The 18,511-nt window shown below is 38.3% G+C and overlaps 1 protein-coding gene across 5 annotated transcripts in view; it reads right to left on the bottom strand.

Moving 5' to 3' along the window:
- itga11a (integrin, alpha 11a) overlaps window positions 1–18,511 on the bottom strand; it is a 157,008-nt gene that overhangs the window by 91,440 nt on the left and 47,057 nt on the right. For 3 of the 5 annotated variants that reach the window (XM_073906539.1, XM_073906542.1, XM_073906540.1), the window contains exon 2: window positions 13,574–13,733. The exons of the other annotated variants lie outside the window; for them this stretch is intronic. The gene's annotated coding sequence lies outside the window, so the exon portion shown is untranslated. The remainder of the gene's footprint in view (window positions 1–13,573; window positions 13,734–18,511) is intronic. 5 annotated transcript variants of the gene reach the window in all.

Below are 18,511 nucleotides of genomic sequence, written 5' to 3' on the forward strand. Positions count from 1 at the left end.
GAAAAATCGCACAGGCATCTTTACAAAGAGTACTGAAATACGGCTGGGTTTGGATCTGGCCAAACAGCTGGGGACCTGGAGCGGGTGTTCATCTGGAAATACCAGCTCAGATTTTCAGCCTGTTGATTTTACATACTGCTTGGTGAATTAAAGATTGTTCCAGAGACAAAGAAGCTCCACTCCATGAAAAGAGTGGAAAATCCCACAGTGCCTGAATTCAACAAAGGAGATCCAGGGCCAGCATCAGGGGGTGCACTTGTGGTTTTTAATTCATTTAATATATATATATAAATAATATATATATATATATATATATATATATATATATATATATATATATATATATATATATATATATATATATATATATATATATATATAATTAATATACTGTATACTGGCAATAAAAAACAGCAAAATGTGCATGATTTTTAAGTTAATATTTTAGTCATTATAGTTTTTCTAACAAAAATAAAGCTATTATGCTGTTTTGCTTCTAATGTTTATGATTGGTTGCATTTCATCTGATCCTTTATTGCAGGTATCATAAATATCAGCGATCATAATAGGCTGCATTGTTCACGGAAAAATTTACTCAATATGTAGTCACCCATAAGTGGTTCTTTATGTGATTTGCATGTTATCCCTGTGTTCACGTGGGTTTTCTCCGGGTGCTCCGGTTTCTCCCAGTCCAAAGATGTGCTACAGGTAAACTGAATAAGCTTAATTGTCCGTAGTGTATGTGTGTGAAAGCAAGAGTTTATAGTTGTGTTGGGTTGCGGCTGGAAGGGCATCTACTGCGCAAAACATATGTTGGATAAGTTGGCGGTTCGCTCCGCTGTGGCAACCCCTGATTGATAAAGGGACTAAGCCAAAAAGAAAATGAATGAATGAATATTCTTCTGTGTCAGAAGAAAAAAAGTCAAACAGATCTGGGAAAAGTGAAGGGTGAATAAATTATGACAGAATTTATTGGGGAAACTATCCCGTTAAGGATATATGCTGGTCTGTAGTAGTTGACTTTTGAGTTTGAGTTTTGGCAGTTTTTATATTATACCTTGTTTTTGTAAGCAGTTGCTGATTGTGTGGCCAATTTTTGAAAGCTGTGTGCCACCCTGTTAGTTAAAAGAAAAATAAACAAAAGAACTGATGATTGGTTATTTTCAGTCCGTCTGCTCTATAGGAAATCACCATCATCCTAATATGAACAATTCTATAGAAACATTCCAAGAATATTAGAACAGGATCTGTTTGGACAGTCATCTGGATGTATATTTACTTTGTCCTAAACCGTCATGTCTCATAAGGTCCACATATGGGCATTTTCCCAACATAGGTATGATATATTTCCACAGATGTTAAACAAGAGAGCAAAATCTCTTTCCATGATGGATTTTATGATTTACTATTAGCGGGGGGTCAAATGAATTGAGCTTACTTTTACTAGATGATCAGTTATATACAAAAAGAAATGTAACTTTTACATCTTTTTTTTTTGTAGTTTTCACACAAGACGTTTCACTGGCCAGCAAGCCATCCTTATACTATATAGCAGGGGTCACCAATCTCATTCCTGGAGGTCCGGTGCCCTGCAGGGTTTAGTTCCAACTTGCCTCAACAAACCTGCCTGGGTGTTTCAAGTATAGTAAGACCTTGATTAGTTTGTTCAGGTGTGTTTGATTAGGGTTGGAGCTCAAATCTGCAGGACACTGGACCTCCAGGAACAAGTTTGGTGATCCCAGCTATATAGCATCTCTAAGATTGATGGAATTTTCTATGCAGCATTATGGGCAATGTTGTTTATCTGCAAAAAAATTTATTTAAATTCTAATTCTAAATTTTAAAATTAAGCTGAACTAATGGTTCATCAAAAACATACCTAACCTAATGACCTCAAAGCTCACAACTAAGTCAACTAAGATTTATCAATCAGTGCTTAAAATCCGTGTCCCTATGGAGAAAATGAGCGGAGTTTTTACTGAATCTGACAGTTGCACTTGAAGAAGTCCTTGTAGCAAACTTATGTGTTAACTTAAATCAATCATTCATTTATGTCATTAATCATTTATATAATTATCATTGTCATTTTATTGATCATAAATGGTTTTATTATTATTATTGATTATTATTTGTTATTTATTATGTTTTTATCTTTTATTCTTACTATTTTTCTATATTTCTTTATAATTATTTCCATATTGTTCAAATCTTATGACTGTGTGGATTCAAGCGACAATTGTTTTCATGAGTAAGAGAATGTCTTCATTTTAGGGTCTGTATTGTGTCTGGACAATGTTGTGAAGCAGTAATTTTCCATTGCCATTGCTTGTGGTCTAATAACACTTGTTGGATTTATTGTGGTCAGACAAAGTCTGAGCATTGAATCTCACAAAACTAAGATTATTCAATAAACTCTGCTCTTTCTTTATCATCATGAATTCATCTCTCGACTGCTTTCTGGATTTCTATCAACAACAATTGATAGAAGACTGTTGATCAGTTGAATACTGGTTAACAGGTTTGGGTATATTGGCTTGGTGTCCGGATGCAGACATTTTCTGACAGGATCTGGTGTCCAGTTCTAGATATTCTTTATCTGGCGTGAAGAGTGTGATCTAACACACTCAACTGTGCAAAATGTTACACTGATCATTTCTTTGAAAATAAGCAACTCTCGTTTACATTTTTTCTATTTCTCCCAGGTCTTTATGTTTGACACAAAATCTCCAGAAGCTGATAGTACTTTCCTACAGACACACACCTGAATGTTGACAGGAACACCACCAGGCTTTGACTGCTCGATGGCTGCAAAGTTTTTATAGACTTGAGCACAATTTCCTCTTCTTTCATTCTAATCTGTGGTTTGTTAATAAAGCTTTGCCGTACACCTCTGCGAGAGGTGTAAGCAGACTCACAGCTCTGGTTTAATTGAAGCAAGACCACTGGACTCAGTGGCTCTAGGTTAAAGCCTCACCGTTCTTCAGAGGTGAGCTTGCAGACAGACCACACACACACATCTCACACAGTACATATTGTTCTTTGGATTGTCAGTCCTAAAGACACACACACATGAAAGTGTTGACCTCTGTACGCAACACAGTGCCTGGCACTGGATCAGCACAGCACACAAAAAAGCTTAACCAAACATCAATGCACAGATAAATAGATGCCTGACCACATCAAAGCATCTGTGACCATTGAGTTCGGTACAGCCTTTAACTATTACAATTTACTACCATTCACACTAAAATAAAAAGCATCTTTATACTGCCAAAGAAGATTTAACTCAGTGAGTACATCCAAAAAGAGATAATTTAGCTCTTACATGTCCGACTGTTATTTTATACAGTTATTCTTACCGTAAATTTGAATATTTTTTTAATAGAAGAAACGGTAGATGGTTTATTATATTCTTTATTAATGACACCCTGAGGCATGCATAAAGGGATAGCTTACACTCACTTACATTTGTGTTGCAATAATTCTAAAACGACGTCTATAAGCTGTCTTTTGCGACCACTTTCGCATATGTGCAGTGAATCAGTCAAATATGATGTGCAGAAGTGTGTAAGTCTTTATGAGAACGTTGCATGATGTTTAAATCTTGTTTAAAGTTATCAGCTCGTGAGACGGATCTGTTTCCAGCAAGCCAGTTAACCCTGTGGGGCAGCAGCAGTAACTCAGCAGAATAAGCCTGTAATGATGTGACGGGGTTAACAGACTAATGTCTTTATGAGGGGAAAAATGCCACGTGTGCAATGCAAACCTTCATGTATCACTTTGAGGAAAAATGCAGAGAGTTATGGTGGATGAGGAGGGTGGGTGGACTCACATGGGTTGTTAACACTTAAGATGTTTTAAACATGAAGATGTATGGAGCCTACAGGGGAAGTTATATTGTTGAGAAAAAATGTATAAAAGAGAAGCTTATCTACAAAGGTCGTGGTCAGCAGTGCAATTTCAAAGTCTAAAAAAAATTAAGTTGATAATCATTAAAATAAAACAAAATAACTTTTTACTTTATTCTTTTTTTATCGAAGTTTATTTATAAACTATTTTCAAGAGGATCACGTGCTTATGATTGCTTGCGACTGGTCTCACATTATCCAAATTATGATTCACCAATCAGACAATTCCTAAGCCAATATAAATACCCTATGTTCCATATAACAGCCATCTTCGTTTTGAAGAATCCCCCCTTCCACACCTACTCCCCCTCCTTTCCCAGATGGGTGGCACGGTGGCCCAGGGGTTAACACTGTAGCCTCACAGCAGGAACATCAATGGTTCTAGTACTTACCAAGGCAGCTGACGTTTCTGTGCGGAGTTTACATGTTCTCACTGTGGTCACGTGGGTTTCCCCTGGGTTCCCCGGTTTCCTCCCAATGTCCAAAAACATGCAACTTATGTTAATTGACTAATCCAAATCGGCACCATAGACATGCTCCTAGTAAATAGTTATCTCTTAAGAGCAATGACTATCTGTTCATTAGCTACTACAGCAGGGGAGTTCCACCTGAGCTCAAACTCCCCTCTCACCTTGCAAACAGGAGGGAGCCCCGGGCTCAAGGTTCTTAAGAGCTCAAGGCTCTCTCCCGGGACAGCATGCCAAACAAGCTTTACAATCAATCATCAGCTAAGTGTGAACTCTTGAAACATAATTTATTTCCATTAACATAATAATTAAAGGCAGATTAAAAGTTTTACTTCATGTGCATTTTAAAATATCTTTTTTATGAAATGGTTAACATTTTAACATGTACAAACAGTTATTTCTTACAACTTTGATTGTAGCATGCTTAATATTATATATTTAAACCAGATACATTTCAAACCTAAAATAATACCTGTTACAAACCCCTGATGTTAGTCTAGGGTGTGGGGTTTGACATTTATTTAATTAAAATATATTTATATAAATAGTGAATGAGTGAGAAAGACAACCAAAGTAATGCCAAAAAAAATGTGTGCTTTTATTTACAATCCCAAAGTGAACAACAACAACGAATTAATCAAAAATAAAGAAAAAGTAAGTAAAGCAAAAATATTCTATTTACAATATGTACAAACACTGAGACAAATAAAGACGGGAAAAACAAGAGAGCTGGCAGAAGGGACGCGGGCGGCGCTAAAGAAATGAAAAGAACAAAACCCAAACTAAATCTAACTTCCCAGAAGCATCTAGCTAACTAACTATGTGAAAAACAGTATAATTAACACACGAAGATCTTCCGAGTCCTAACTATCTACTCTATCTATCTATCCAAAAAGTACAAGGAGTGGCGCTCGCCCCTAACCTAGTGTACTAGACAGCAGAGTAGTCCTGAGTGTTGCGAAATGTATGTCACGTGACCTTCTTACCTGTCCGCTTCGTCCAAGCCTCGTAAACAACGATAAACTAAGAACAATGTACGAATAACGGACGGATAACGTGCACACAGAAACAAGCAACAACAAAACACAGTTAGACGGGGTTATTTCAAAACGCACGCGGTAAATACAAACAAGCGACAAACAGCAAAAGAGAAAATGCAAGCAAGAAAGCAAGAAAACAAGAAAGAGCGAGTGGTCTGGCGCGCGCTTTTAAGACGGGAGGTCTTTGCTCATTGGATGTGACGTAAGAGTGACGTAACCGGAGAGGAATGACTGACAGCTGAATGGACCAATGAACAGAACCTGAGAATACATGAGAGCAGATACGGGAGAACAGAGCGAGAGAGAGAGAGGGAAAAAACACAGAGAAAACAGAGCACAAAAAACACAAATACATAACACTCCCACCCATGAGAACAAACATATAATATTGTTTGTTAAAAAAAAATTGTGAAATAGAAAGAAAAAAAACTCGCAAAACAAACCATGCGGTTTAATTACGACCAACTACACACACCTGGAAAGAGCATCGGCCACTATATTGTCGGTGCCTTTCTTGTGACGGATTTCCAGGTTGTAATTCTGTACAATCAAAGCCCAGCGCATGAGGCGCTGATTTTGATTGTACATACGGGAGAGAAAAACTAACGGATTGTGATCGGTGTAAACCATGATTGGAAACGAACTGGAACCAAGGTAAACTTCAAAGTATTGTAATGCCAATAGTAATGCAAGTGCTTCCTTTTCGATAGTGGAGTAATTAATTTGGTGTTTGTTGAATTTTCTGGAAAAATAACAGACTGGGTGCTCGATGCCATCACGGTCCTCCTGAATAAGTACCGCGCCAGCACCTAAAGCACTCGCGTCTACTTCCAGTTTAAAAGGAGTGGTGAAATCTGGGGCCGCGAGGACAGGAGCGCAGCAGAGCAAAGCTTTTATGCTCTCAAAAGCATGCTGACACTCAGCTGACCAAACAAATTGCTGAGAAGGACTAAGTAAATTCGTTAGGGGTGAAACCACACTGGAAAAGTTTCGGCAGAAACTCCGATAGTACCCCGACATACCCAAAAACCGGTGCAACTCTCGCCTGGTTTTAGGTACGGGAAATTCGGCTATGGCGGAGCGACTGGCCGAACTTGACCTTGACCAACTTCCTTACCAAGGTATGTGACGGTCGCCCTAGCAAATTCACATTTTGCCAAATTTAATGTTAATGTGGCGTTGGACAGTTTTTCAAAAACAGTGTGCAGCAAAGAAATGTGTTCAGACCACTCAGATGAATAAACCACTAAATCATCCAAATATGCGTTACAATTTGGAACGCCGAATAAAACCGTATTAATTAATCTTTGAAATGTGGCAGGTGCGTTTCGCAATCCGAAGGCCATAACTGAATATTGCATGAAGTGATCTGGTGTAACGAAGGCTGAGATAGCAGAAGCTTGCGGAGTTAATTTAATTTGCCAGTAGCCCTTTAACAAATCAAGTTTAGTGACAAAACTAGCTGAACCAAGGTTGTCAATACAATCTTCCATACGGGGTAAAGGGTAGCAATCTGGGACAGTGACAGCATTAACCTTACGGTAATCTGTGCAGAATCTAAATGTTCCGTCTGGTTTGGGTACCAGAACGCACGGTGAACTCCATGGACTGCAACTAGGAACTGCAAGACCATTTTCCATCAAATATTCAACCTCCTTCCTCATAATAGCACGCTTGTGTGCGTTCACACGGTAAGGATGTTGCTTTATTGGGGAAGAATTTTGAATATTGATGTCATGTTTAATTACGGATGTTTGCGTTGGAGTGTCACTGAAAAGATTGGGGAATTTCTGAATTAAATGAATGATATCTTGCCTTTGAGAATCTGATAAATACGTGAGATGTGAATTCAGATTTTTCAGCATCTCTGAATTAGTTAAACGAGCGCACTGCTGATGAGCATTGCGTAACACCAGGCCATCATCATCAGCTTCAGAATGCGTAACATCGCTCACAACTGCAACAGCAGGAAGAACAGGTGTGGTGATCTGAGTTTTCTCTTTAACATGGTACGTTTTTAACATGTTAACATGACATACGCGCGATTTGCGTTTTCTGTCAGGTGTTTCAATTACGTAATCTGTCTCGCTTAACTTTTTCTGCACCACATAGGGTCCAGAAAAGCGGGCAGAGAGAGCAGAACCAGGCATTGGCAACAGTACGAGCACCTGATCGCCGGGCTGAAAAGAGCGCGCGACTGCTCGGGTGTCATACTGACGCTTCATGACATTTTGCGCAGCTTTAAGTGATTCTTTTGCCAATTTACAGGCATCATGTAAACGTTCTCTAAAACGGCTGACATAACTAAGAACATTCATTTTAGGACTTTCCTTAATTTCCAAAATGTTCTCTTTCAGAAGTTTAAGAGGAGTTCGCAAATAGTGACCGAATACAAGCTGAGCGGGGCTAAACCCAAGAGACTCTTGGATAGTTTCTCTCACCGCTAATAGTACCAATGGAACGCCCTCATCCCAGTCTTTGCAGGTATCCGCACAGTATTTCTTTAACATAGACTTGAGCGTCTGGTGAAATCGCTCGAGAGCACCTTGACTTTGTGGGTGATAAGCACTTGATACTCGGTGGGTGATAGACAGTGATTTTAGAACTTGAGCAAACATTTTTGACATAAAATTTGATCCTTGGTCAGTTTGTATGATTTTTGGTAAGCCGAATGTGGAGAAAAATTTAATCAATGATTTGATTATAAGAGGAGCTGTAATTCTGCGGAGCGGTATTGCCTCGGGAAATCGAGTAGCAGTACACATTATTGTTAGTAGAAACTGATTACCTGTTTTGGTTTTAGGTAGTGGACCCACACAATCAATAATTACATGTTCAAATGGCTCTCCTATGACTGGGATGGGAAAAAGAGGAGCAGGTGGAATTACCTGGTTTGGCTTCCCCATGCATTGGCACGTATGGCAGGTGCGACAAAACTGCACGACGTCCTTCTTTAAACAAGGCCAAAAGAAATGTTTAAGTATCCGATTGTATGTTTTCGTGATACCTAAATGACCTGACATCACATGATCGTGTGCTAGACATAATACATGTTGGCGGTAAGCGGAGGGAACGACAATTTGATAGACATTATTCCAATCAGCATCAGTCTCAATATTAGAGCACCACTTGCGCATCAACAAGCCATTTTCAAAGAAATACGCAATTTGCTTTTTATCAATCTGATCTGAATCAACAACGGAGTCGAAGCACTTTACCAAAGAATCATCATCTTTCTGCGCAGCAATAATCTGCTGACGAGTAACGGGCAAACTCAGAGCATCACCATCAAAATTAAAATATTCTGATTTTTCCTGTTGTTTCTGTGTAGCTGTTTTGTCTGGAGGAGAAACTACATTCTCAGAAAATACTGGCGCAATAAAAGAGTTTGATAAATCAACTGAATCATCTTTCCGTGACATGGCGCGCGTCATTACGCACGCTGGGAAAGTATCTGGGTGATTTACTGATAATTCGTCTGGACAATAGGTAAGATTGGGGTGATCAGTAACTTCTAAGATAGGCATTACTTTACCACCGGCCAAATCATTACCTAGAATAAATGAAACTCCTTTAACAGGAAGAGAAGGACGAATGCCGACCGACACAAACCCAGTGAACAAATCGCACTGTAAATGAACGCGATATAGTGGCACGTTTACAAAACCCATCTCAATGCCTTGGACTAAAATATTAGATCCACAAGATGAGTGTTCAGGCAGAGATAATGCATTTTCTACCATAAACGAGTGAGAAGCGCCTGTATCACGCAGCAGTACAATCTCACACTGATCTTCAGGGTTGCCAGATAATGAAATTAGACCCCTGAGCAAGAACGGTGTGTAGCTCGGATCAGTGCTCTCATCATTGCCGTTAGTTAAAATAGATTTTGCAAAACCAACACTTTTAGATGGCTGTTGCGGATTTTTTCGCTTCAGCGTGGAACATTCAGATAATTTGTGCCCTTTCTTATGGCAGTAGTAACACTCTATTGCCTCTTTAGGTCGGGAAGTAGCAGTCGGAATACGTGGAAAATTCACAGACTGAACAGTGGGATTTTTATCCGATCGGACTGGATAGAACACATTTTTGTGCGTAAGCACAAACTCATCTGCCAACACAGCTGCCTGTGACAACGACACAACTTTTTGTTCGTTAAGGTATACCACTACACGTTCAGGCAATCTATCTTTAAATTCTTCAAGCAAAATTAATTCTCTTAACGAATTAAAGTCAGTTGCCTTACTTGCATTACACCATTTATCAAAAAGAACGCCTTTTTCTCGCGCGTACTCAACAAAAGTCTGGCTAGAAAGCTTTTTGTGATTTCTAAATTTCTGTCTGTATGCTTCAGGTACGAGTTCATAAGCACGGAGGATTGCTGATTTAGCAGTATCATAATTAAGGCTGTCCTCTAAGGACAGTGTAGCAAAAACCTCCTGTGCCTTTCCAACCAATTTGCACTGGAGAAGAAGGGACCATGAATCTTTAGGCCAGCGAAAAGAAGCCGCTATGCGCTCGAAAGCGCTAAAATATGTATCGACTTCGGATTCTCTAAATATTGGTACGAGAGATACATATTTGCTTATATCGAAGGTGGTTGAGGTTGGATCGCCCACCGGAGCAACAGAGGTCTCAGCACGGGTGGACTGCGCAGCCACTTTAGGAGGAGTTTTTAAAGCCTCCAACTCCAGCTGACGCAGCTTCACCTCTTTTTCGGCCGTAATTTCAAGCCTGCGGATTTCGAGTCTCAGTTCCATCTCAGCCTGACGCGCTTGTGCCCTTTCCTGTGCCTCAAACTGTAAACGGGCCAGGCGGACTTTTAAACGTCCATCCTCTTTAGACCCAGAATAAACGGGGGAAAACGGATCGAAAGGTGACAGTGTTGGCTTGCCTTCAGTGAGCGCAGCCGCAGCACCGCTTTCATTTCGCCCTTCATCCGGCTCATCTGCACTTGAGCTTTGCGCGCCAGCACCAAGAAACTCGGTTTCTTCCTCTTCCACAACAGGCATTTTGAGAACCTTTAATTCAACCAACCTTTCGTATAAGGCACTCTTAATATTTTTCTTAAGACCTTGTTTTACCACTGAAATTTTGAAATGGTCCGCTATCTGTAATAAATCATCTTTTCTACAGCGGTCGAATTGTTCTACGGTTGGATTATTAATAAATGTCTGTAAATCAAACAATGCCATCCTGTTTATTTACTTATACCAGAAACAATACAGAGAGAAATGTGTGTGTGTGTGCGCGTGTTTACCTGAGCAGCGCGTTCCGCGGGTCGGGCCTACAGTGGGCCTTCGTAAATTAGCAGGTTGCTTTCACACTCAAACTATAAATACAAACAATTTTAATTGTTTAAAAATGGGTTAAATGATCCCGGACGAGCCCCCAAAAATGTTACAAACCCCCCTGAAGTTAGTCTAGGGTGTGGGGTTTGACATTTATTTAATTAAAATATATTTATATAAACAGTGAATGAGTGGAAAGACAACCAAAAAAATGCCAAAAAAAATGTGTGCTTTTATTTACAATCCCAAAGTGAACAACAACAACGAATTAATCAAAAATAAAGAAAAAGTAAGTAAAGCAAAAATATTCTATTTACAATATGTACAAACACTGAGACAAATAAAGACGGGAAAAACAAGAGAGCTGGCAGAAGGGACGCGGGCGGCGCTAAAGAAATGAAAAGAACAAAACCCAAACTAAATCTAACTTCCCAGAAGCATCTAGCTAACTAACTATGTGAAAAACAGTATAATTAACACACGAAGATCTTCCGAGTCCTAACTATCTACTCTATCTATCTATCCAAAAATTACAAGGAGTGGCGCTCGCCCCTAACCTAGTGTACTAGACAGCAGAGTAGTCCTGAGTGTTGCGAAATGTATGTCACGTGACCTTCTTACCTGTCCGCTTCGTCCAAGCCTCGTAAACAACGATAAACTAAGAACAATGTACGAATAACGGACGGATAACGTGCACACAGAAACAAGCAACAACAAAACACAGTTAGACGGGGTTATTTCAAAACGCACGCGGTAAATACAAACAAGCGACAAACAGCAAAAGAGAAAATGCAAGCAAGAAAGCAAGAAAACAAGAAAGAGCGAGTGGTCTGGCGCGCGCTTTTAAGACGGGAGGTCTTTGCTCATTGGATGTGACGTAAGAGTGACGTAACCGGAGAGGAATGACTGACAGCTGAATGGACCAATGAACAGAACCTGAGAATACATGAGAGCAGATACGGGAGAACAGAGCGAGAGAGAGAGAGGGAAAAAACACAGAGAAAACAGAGCACAAAAAACACAAATACATAACAATACCATTATCATGATTAAAACATGATTAATACAAAAATCCATACAGTTTTTGTCGAAATTACTTTTAATGAAATTTTAGTTTTCCATAAATGGTTCTTAGTTCATTTAAGAGTACATGTTAACCATATTTAAAAGACAGCAGATCTAACTAGATAACAAAGCCACAACTAAAAGTTAAAATAACTTTGGAAAGGGTTAAGTTACTCAGGTAGTCAATTAGAAATTTGAGTGTAGCTTACTTAACAATATTGCATGGCATGGATATATACATTAGATGTCGCCTACCCTGTTGTTGTCTATTGGAAGGAATGCGTCAATAGAGCTGCCATTTTAAGTACAGAGTAACGCTCCTTTGAAATGAATGCGGGATCAAGCTGCAGTGGAGGACTGAGCCAGAGATATACATATATAAATGATCGGGAGTTTTCTGGGAGGTCAGTATGCAATTATTATTTTTTTAATTATGAAATGTATAATATTACATCACTCTTTTACATTGAAATATAAGTAATCACACAGATATTCCTGACAAAAAGCTTGTGTTTGTGTGTATGGAAATGTACTATCCACCCTCCCTGTTAGGTTTAATCTAATCTGTGTCCTGAAACACACCTCCACTCCAGCTTTCACTTCTCATTCTGACGGAGGGAGTGATTCGTTTGTGAATAAATCTCCGTTATGAATGAATCGTTCACTGAGCTGACAATAATACAAATTTCTGGCACCGCAGCGTCTTATTGTTATTTCTTCTGCATTGTTTGCTTATTTTATTCAACAAAACTAGCATAAGCAGAGTGTTTAGTGCAAGTTGGTGCTACTTTACCTTATGGTGAATGCACTAAGTGACTGTATTATCATCAATAACATACAAAAACGTAAAAAACAAAATCTTACATATGAAATGTTCTGCCTTTGTGCTTTTTTTCTTTGTTTGCTCGTTACTACACCCGTAGACAGTGCTAAAGTCCAGCATCTTCACGTAGTAACACTGTCTTGTTGACTAGTGTGGTTGAATGACACTTGCCCTGGGAGCACTGTACAAATATGGCGGAGCAATTGACGCATGCTCAGGGTCTGTATGCGATATTTAGTGTATCTATGATTGCATGGATTAGCATATTTAGCATGTTGCATGGATTAGCACATTTCTCAGTTTCTTACTGTTAACACAAATTACCATGTTGTTGTGACATGATATGTAGATGTCCATGACTAATTTGTTTTACCTCATTGTTAACACAAGTTAGCATGTTCATAGCATGTTTAGGATATTATACAGCCTACCACTTTGTTAACCTGTTGCTAATTAGCATATTGGTAGCATGCATATTTCTAATATTTGTATATTTGTAATTAAAGAGTTTCCTGTACCTTTCAAACGTGGTTGACATATTTTTTAGCGTATTGATAGCATGTTTCCTTGTTAAGCCAATATAATTGTGAAAAAAAAAACATATTAAGATGTACTTTAGTCCTACTTTAGGTCAAAATCACTCTAAAGTTCACCTAATTGCATTTGATGTAAATATTAATGTTATTGAAATGTATTTTAACTGCAATTCACATGCAATTAAGTGTCAGAAAACCACTAGAGTCAGTTCACACAGTCACACCTAAGCACTTTTCATTTAAAAATGAGTGTCTTTACAATAGAAATAGATCTGTCATTATTTACTCTTCTTTACCCTGCCTCCAGTGAGAACACAACAAAAGCAGTTATTTTGAAAGATGTTTCAAAATGTTCATGTCATGTACATATTTTTGGTTGATATTTCCCTTTAAAGTTAATTCATTAAAGTTCAGCTATCATGCCCATGTCCCCTGTTACACACCTTCTTCTTCTTATATTCCACAAAGACATCAGTTCATCAGTTCCTCTCCTGTCTCCTTCCTGAAGGCCTCTACTTTTTCCCCTTCGCCCCCTGACTTCAGAGGAAGTGGTTTCTGTGCAGACGGCGTGTTGCTGGAACATTGTGTCATGTACATGGGAAACTGTAACCAAAGAAGTGCACATTAAAAGTTCCACTAGAGTAACACTTTCTGTGCAGACAGATCTGGTGAACAGTCAAGCCAGAAGAACTGAGTCTGCATCGAATCCCATCATACGAGAGGGAGTATAAACTCTGGCAAAATGTATAATACTGCCCCCTGGTGTTATTATTTAGTTATTGATCAGCGAACAGCGAAATAAAAATGCAACCAATATAACCAGATAACGAAACAAACACATGCATGCACATTCACGTTCAGTGAAAACTTCTTATCATCACTGTCTAACACAACACAGAACGTACAACTTATTGTAGAATCTTGCTGTCTAGATCCAGTAAAAACCACTAAAAAACAGTTAAAGGGATACGCTTTGACTAAAATTATATGGTCATTTTCCTCACACTTGTCACAAACATGTTTGAGTTTCCTTCTTCTGTTGAACACAAAATAATTATTTTGAAAAATGCTGGAAAGTGGTAAGCATTGACTTCCATTGTGCTTTTCTTACTATGGGAGGTTACAGTTATTAAACATTCTTTTAAAAATCTTACTTTGTGTTTAACAAAAAAAAAAGAAACTCAAAGGTTTGGAACCACTCAAGGGTAATTAAACAGTGAGTTAATTTTTATTTTTAGGTGAACTATAAGAGGACTTTCAGGAATGAGATCAGATCAGATATTTGCTGCATGCTGTGTCCTTATCTTTGCTTCTGTAGGTACAATTCCAGCAAATAGGTCTTTGGGAAGTTCAAAGGCATGGCTTATCTCAGTCATTTATTCTCATTTTTTTAATGAGCACTTGCAGACGGTATGTACTTTGCGTTCTTGGACAAAATATTTTTTATTCCACTACTGTAACGCAATTTCCCAGCATTATTCAATGCATCAGATATGACCCATAAAAGAGTTTGTTTAGTTCACTTAAAAATGTGTATGACATACTTTCCTCCTCTGAACAGAAAAAGGTATTTTGAAGAAATGTTTGTAATCAATTTGACAAATGGTTACTTTTTACTAACAAAAATTGTAAAGTGATCAAACGTGACAGTAAATTCAGACCATTAACAAAAGTGTCAAACAAATATTGTTCTTTCAACAATACTGAAACTTTATTTTTAATTTCGATTACAATTCATTTGAGCACACTACTTGAAGCTTATCTGCTCTTGGGTACTGAAAATCTAATGCAAAGACCTTTGGATGGAACCTTTATTGTTCCATCCTGGTGGAATAACTTACCAAACTCTACGTGAGCAGCTGAGTCTCTGACCATTTTCAAGAAGCATCTGAAGACTCATCATCAATACTTAATCATTTAACTGCCCACCAACAAGACTGCAATTGAGTGTGCTTCACACAGGTGCATGAGTGAGCTTTACAAATCATCTGTAGGACACAACCTGTCTTCTCTGTATGCATCAGGCTCTTTATCAACACTCCATTCATTCATTCATTCATTCACTTTCTTTTCAGCTTAGTCCCTTTATTAATTTGGGGTTGCCACCGCGGAATTAACCGCCAACCTATCTAGCATATGCTTTACGCAGCGCATGCCCTTCCAACCACAACCTATCACTGGGAAATATCCATACACACTTATTCACACACATACACTATAGACAATTTAGCCTACCCAATTCACCTGTTACCGCATGTCTTTGGAAACATCCATACACACTCATTTACACACATACACTACGGACAATTTAGCCAACCTTTTTTACCTGTACGGCATGTCTTTGGACTTGTGGTCGAAACTGGATCACCCGGAGGAAACCCTCGAGAACACGGGGAGAACATGCAAACTCCACACAGAAACGCCAACTGACCCAGCCTAGGCTTGAACCAGAGACCTGTTTGCTGTGAGGCGATCATGCTACCCACTGCATCACCGTGAACCCATCAACACTCCATGTTTCTGGAAGACCTCTTGCAGTTCTTAGTGTGCTTCACGCAGGTGAGTGGGCTTTACAAACCACCTGTAGGTGTGTATCACATGTACCAGACACTTTCTTTTATGTACCTAATACTTCTTAACCACCTTCACCCCCTGGACACACTCTCTCCTCCCTTTTCAACAAGCAAACAAACAAACAAACAACACCTTAGACTTGTAGACTAAGTAACTTAGGCGGATCATAGCGTTTACATACTGCAACTCTTTTGATTTGATGTGCTTCTTTTATCATCAATTGTTATTCGCTTTGGATAAATGTAAATGTACAATAGATCCTGAAGGATCTTGTGATGATGATCACTGGAGTAATGGATGTTTTACCATCACTGAAAAAAAGTATATTTTTATTTTCACTCATTAATTAATTCATTCAACCCATTACTGAAAAAACATCCATACACACTCATCCACAATGGCCAATTTTGTTTACCCAGTTCACCTGTACTGCATGTCTTTGGACTGTGGGGGTAACCGGAGCACAACGACAACACAGGGAGAACATGTCAACTCCACACAGAAACGCTAACTGACCCAGACAGGACTCGAACCAGCGACCTTCTTACTGCAAGGTGACAGTGCTAACCACTGAGCCACCGTGTCACCCCTTTAATATACATACCAATAAAAAAAGTTATTTTATATTCTAACATTTCACAATATTTCTTGTATTTCCTTTATTTGTCACAATATAATACAGCTGCTGTAGTGAGGAGAGACATCAATCAATCAATCAATCAATCAATCAATCAATCAATCAATCAATCAATCAATCAATCAATATGACTATTGTTGAAGGCCTGTAGTGAAAAACACTTTTTAAAGGACAGTCAAAAATAAACATTCATACACTCCGTGTTGTATGTGACTTTCTTTTGAACATAAAATGTAAATATTACTTAGAATGACAGCCTCAGTCACAATTCTCTTTAACTGCACTTTCCACCCAAATATCTCCTTTTGCTGTACACAGAAATAAATAAGACATTCAGAGAATAATGACTTTTTCTGAGTGAAATATTCATAAACTACTCAATCTATTGTTGTTTAACCTCTGTAAAGAGTAATGTAATATTGCTGTGGCCCACAAGAGGGCAGTAAAACATAAAAATCCCACTCAACCATGCTTTCTCAGTCATGAAGCTTTTGCAAAAATCAAAGCACCCTAAAATGTTTGTTTTTCTACTTCTTTACATTTTTCACAAAAAATAAGAAGTTTGATAAAATGTTTGCATTTAATAATGTGTTATATTCTCTCTCACTCATAGCTTTAATAGTAGGCCTACTAAATATTCCAAAAAACACACTGAGCTTTATTTCTATTACACACAACAGTAGTCTCTCTTTAATAATTATAGTCCTCTTTAACCAGTTTTAAAGCTTTCAGTCTTTGCTCACTTTCTGAGTTTTGATTACAGCAGAGAAGTTATTTTAAAACCTTTTAAACAAAGCTGACTGGAAAAGCAAAATGGAATTTTCATAGACATGGGCACAAAAAATAATTCATTCATTCATGAATTTTTCTTTGACTTAGTTCCTTTATGTCATCAAGGGTTGCTACAGCGGAATTAACCGCCTACTTATCCAGCATTTGTTTTACACAGTAGATGCCCTTCCACCTGCAACCCAGTACTGGGAAAGATCCATACCCACTGGATGTTTTATACACATCCAACAGACACATACACTATGGCCAATTTAGTTTATTCAATTCACCTTTAGCGCATTTTTTTAGACTGTGAACCCACGTGAACACAGGGAGAACATGCAAACTCCACACAGAAATGCCAACTGATCCAGCAGGGACTCGAACCAGCCACCTTCTTGCTGCTAGACGACAGTGCTAAACACTGAGCCACCATGTCACCCCGAAATAATAACTTTCTTGGTTAATTTCAGAAGCATTTTCTTCACGTTGTGAAGAACATTTAAACAAAGTAAAACTTTTTCCCCTACAAAGAACCATTTGTGGACAGAAAAGATTCCATGGATGTCAAAGTTTCAATTAAAGATTGTACCGAGGGTTATTTTGTGGTAAATAATAAATAAAAAAAAACACTACAAAGGGAGCAGGAGTTTGATCATATGTTATAAACAGCAAGTGAGTGTAGGTGTAAAGAGAGTGATGTTAAGATAATAATCTTTATAAGCAATAACAAGTTTGTCAAAAATCTACATTTTTCATAGTGTAAAGCTTTTAAAGCCGATGTTTGCCAGAAGAAAAAAGATTTTGTGGAATGAAAATGTTCCACGGATGTTATAGGCTCTTTGTGGAACCAACAATTCCAATAAAGAACACTTAAGAGTGAACACAGTGTAAAAGAATCATGCCGCTTTAAATTTTTTTAGTTAAATCAAATGAAATTTTCTAGTTGTCTCAACTTAAATTAGTAAAACAGACAAAAATATTAAAATAAACATTTACTTGTTTTAAATTACGTTAAAGTAACAAAAACATTTGTCATGACTTTTTGTCATATCATTTTTTACAGTACAGAAAATAGACTTTTAAGAGTGTACAGCAGTGAATGGTTTGAGTTTGGTCATATATTGTGAACAGAGAGTGAGAGTATGACGTATAAACAGAGTGATGTTGTGGACATTCAGTAAGCTTTATTAGCGCTTGCAGTAATCAGATTGACAGACTGAGAGAGAGAGAGAGAGAGAGAGAGAGAGAGAGAGAGAGAGAGAGAGAGAAAGAAAGAGAGAGAGAGAGAGAAAGAGAGAGAGAGAGAGAGAGATAGAGCAGTAGTAGCAGCAGCGTGCAGAGCTTACTTCACTGCAGTATCCAGACTATACAAGACCACGGCTGCTGCGCCACTGAT

This window comes from Danio rerio, chromosome 7 (genome assembly GCF_049306965.1).
Source record: "Danio rerio strain Tuebingen ecotype United States chromosome 7, GRCz12tu, whole genome shotgun sequence".
NCBI lineage: Eukaryota > Metazoa > Chordata > Actinopteri > Cypriniformes > Danionidae > Danio > Danio rerio.